Raw genomic sequence first — 4,197 nt, forward strand, 5'->3', positions numbered from 1 at the left:
TAGAATGAATAAAAGTAGTTTTGAAGTAGGATTTTGGGGTCTGCCTTGGAAGTTGCAGAAAACTTCTTCGCAGGGGTGTTTCGGAAGTTCATTTCCGAAAACACCTCCATTCCCAGTTTTGGAAATGAACTTCCGAAGTGTATCAGAAATGCAATTTTTTTTAGTTTTTTCTGTTGTCTCGCATATTAATCGATTTCAATTGTTTTCAGGAACATGTCAGGCAACCAAGCACGCATCAGACATGGTAGAGAGACCCAAACTGCGTCGGCTAGACGCGAGCGGGCGACGGCGCAGCTGGCGTCGACACAGGGACTGGGGCAGGGCCGGGGACGTGTGCGAGTTCCCGTGGAGATGGACGAGGGTACCTCTACATCTGGATCGAGGAGTCGTCTGCCTCGGGTATCTTCTTCCCGCCAGCGAGAGGAGGAGGAGGCAGTGCCATACCACGAGGCGGAGGAGGTACCGGATGTTGACCCTCCACACGGGGAGGAGGATGAGCAGGAGGAGGGCTACCCGGGAGGGCCCAGTGACACTTCCGTGCTGCTTACCTACCACGAGCACGTTGCTCGGCGTATCTGGGAGGGAGAGGTATTTTTTATAATTTTCCCGACTATATTATTTAACCGTTTATAATTTTGCCGTTTATTCAATATTTTCTTAACGGTCTATTTAACATACTTTTTTATTTGTTTTTTTTGTAACAGGAGAGAGAGCCTTTGAAAATGGTGAACCACTCCCAGAAAGTTTTCAGTCTGTTTAAACCAACTGCTGAGTGATTTAACGACGCTGTGAGAGCTTCACGGCTTAGTGGGCTCTGCATGACGGGGTACACCACCATCAGCCACGGCATGCAGGGGGCCTTTGTGGAGCGATGGCACAGGGAGACGTCTTCTTTCCACTTGTCGGTTGGGGAGATGAAGATCACCTTGCATGATGTGCAGTGTCTTCTCCACCTGCCTATCAGGGGGGCGCTGTTGCACCACTCCCGGATCCAGAGGATCGAAGCCAGTGAGTGGATGACGCTCTATTTGGGTATGGAGCCCGAAGTTGCTGACTATGAGTGCATCACGACATCTGGGCCTCATATCCGGTTCACCACACTGAGCACTTATTTTGAGCACCACCTGGTGGCGGCGGCCGAAGCCGAGGATGCGGGTGACGACCTATTTACACATTATCACCGTGGCTGCGCTCTCCAGTGCTGGTACATGATTGTGGTAGGCGCTGCAGTCTTTGTGGACAAGAGTGCAAGGTACGTCGACGTGACCTACCTCCGCTACTTCATGGACTTGACCACCGTTCACCAGTGGAACTGGGGGGCAGCTACTCTGGCATACCTATACCAGAAGCTGAATGAGGCCTCCAACTGGAGGACGAGGCAGTTGACCGGATCCTGCACACTACTTACGGTACGTTTCATTTTAATTGTTTCGTATTTATTTATGTTTCGTATTTATTTTTAATACATTATCGTGTTTGTGTTTCAGAGCTGGATCATCTCTTACTTCTCCCGCATCCACGACTTCCACATTGATCCTGAGTATGATGACGCCATGCCCAGGGCCGCCAGATACGTTCTCCAGAGGGGGGAACAATGCAGTGGGACCATACCGTGGGTACCTGGACCGCACGATGCACGATGACGTCACTTGGAGGCCATTCAGCGACTACACTCATATTGTCCCCTTTGACGACATATCTTTATATTCTGGCTGGTTAGCATGCGGGACCACTACCATGGTGCCGTATCTCCCTAAGTGGTGCATGCGACAGTTTGGGTATGTGCAGATGATACCCAGGTCACCTTTTGAGGCTGCTCCCGACACGGTGACCCGAGTGCAGCTCACTGGCATATTTGAGGATTGGGAGCGTCATGTGGTACTAGAGGAGTATCGTCGCATTCGGGTCACCCAGGACTGGCGCAGTGTGGAGGGGTACGTCACGTGGTTCTACCGGGTGTCACATCCTCTACTGAGACCCGACGCTCCCGGTGCTCCTAGGCCAGCACACGAGGAGATCCTGGAGAACCAGCAGGCCGAGGATGACCACGCCATTGATCTCCTGCCGATCTGCCAGCGGATAGATATGCTTGGGCGGGACGCGTTGGATCGAGGTATCGTTCATCAGGGCGGTCCAGAGGCTGTCGCCGTGATGGAGATGATCGTCACTGATGCGGGCCGTGCGGCGGCATACAGGCGGCAGAGGAGGTCCCAGGGAGAGAGGGTTAGGCATACCCAGTAGGAGTCTGGGTTTATTTTTTTTGTTTTCGGATTGTATCTTTCGCACACTATTACTACTTGGATCGGCTTGTATATATTATCTGGATTTGATTTATCATATTAGTATTTTTTGTTTGTATGTCGCTCATTTTATTTGGCGTTGCAGTTTAATTAAAAATACGAGACTGTTTCGAAAAACATAAAAAAAAAAACACAGTTTCTGCATAACTCGGAAGTGCATTTCTGAAACCCCCCAAAATCTGAAAAAAAGTGTTTTCGGAAGTACATCTCCGAAAACACCCCCCATTTGGTGTTTTCGGAGATGCACTTCCGAAGTCTGAGAAAATTTAAAAAAAAAAAAAAAACTTCGGAAATGCATTTCCGAAGCAGGGGTAAAGTGAGCTTTTCGCTGGGGGTGACCCTCATAGAGAGGTGGGTAAAGAAATTTTCTTATATAAACAATTTTCAGAGTTAACCAAGGGGTTCTTTTTGACAACATATTGATCTTCTTTGACTTGCACATTTGTATAACAACAGTAAGGTTTATTCTTTTTCTAATACTTACACACAAGATAATTTATATGTAATTATATATGTTAATATACAATCCTACCTTATCCATGGAGTAATTTAAATTATAATAGGGTTTTTTTCTCACTAAAAAAAGCAATATTTTAAAAGAATATATAGTAGACAGTATTAATTAATTGTGACTATAAAGAGGTGTTACATTTTTATGCGCAATTCTTTTAATTTGGCTTTCCCTGTCTTTTTTTCTTTATTAATATGTTACATTTTTGTTTATGCCTTATGTGGATGTCAAAAATTGGAGAACATGGACGAAAAGTGTGTCATAATCTTGGCCCCAATTAGTTGAAAACTGAATTGATTTTCTCTTGGTAGATCTATTTCTATAATTTTTATATCATTGTCACCCTCATTGAATTATTATTGTCGGTTCCCACTATGCCAACTGCGACTGAAAGCTAGTTTTCTTTTGATCGCAAGATAAATATAGTTAATTTTAATTAAGTTAATGCATATCTACTTACGGTTAAAAAAGAAAGGAAGATTAATACTGAGCTGGAATAATATCTATCACGTTTTTAATATTTACTCTTTGGTTCTAATTAGGGGTGGCAATAAAATCCATTAAGAGAATATCCATCCAATCCATCCAATAATTTATCCATCCAATCCATCCATTAAACAAAAAGCAAATTTAATGGATTAGTCCAATCCATCCATAAAACTACATGGATGGATTCAATCCATCCATCTCATTTTATAAATCCGTTGGATTTTAGTTTATTACTACTATTTATTAAATTAACTTTTTACTAAAAAACATGAAAAATCTAAAATTAAACAATTCCTTAACATTTTTGTTTTTCGCAATATCTAAAATTAAACAATTCCTTAACATTTTTGTTTCTCACAATATTCACAGCCATTTGTTTTTCTTTCCTATGTTAATGTTAAAAAAATGAACGGATCAGGACATAAATATTCAACAATTTGTTTTTTTATTTTTATTTACATACTATAGTATACTACATGTAGATTTAATTTAATATGCATAGGGTGGTTTGTTTTCTCCTAAACAAAATTAATGATGCTGATACTTAAATGACTTTGTTTAGTATTAACATTAAAATTGCTTAATTGTTACGCATTGAATTTATTTAATTAAACATTCACGTTAAATTTGTTAAATTGGTATATGCATTGAATTTTAATTTTCTTTTCAATAGAATAGTTTATGGAGAAGTTAGTTGGTTAAAATTAGAAAGTTAATTAAAAAGTTAAGTTAATTAAGACGTTGGTTGATTAGAATTAGATACAAATATTAAAAATTTTAAAAATTTTTAAAAAAAGTTTCATAAAAAAATTGTTTTCGTAAAATTAATTGAAATTTTTTAAAAAAAATATCGAAGTTAATTTTACGGATGGATGGATATCCATCCATTAGAAATAC

The sequence above is a fragment of the Vicia villosa genome, linkage group LG1 (genome assembly GCF_029867415.1).
Source record: "Vicia villosa cultivar HV-30 ecotype Madison, WI linkage group LG1, Vvil1.0, whole genome shotgun sequence".
Classification (NCBI taxonomy): Eukaryota; Viridiplantae; Streptophyta; class Magnoliopsida; order Fabales; family Fabaceae; genus Vicia; species Vicia villosa.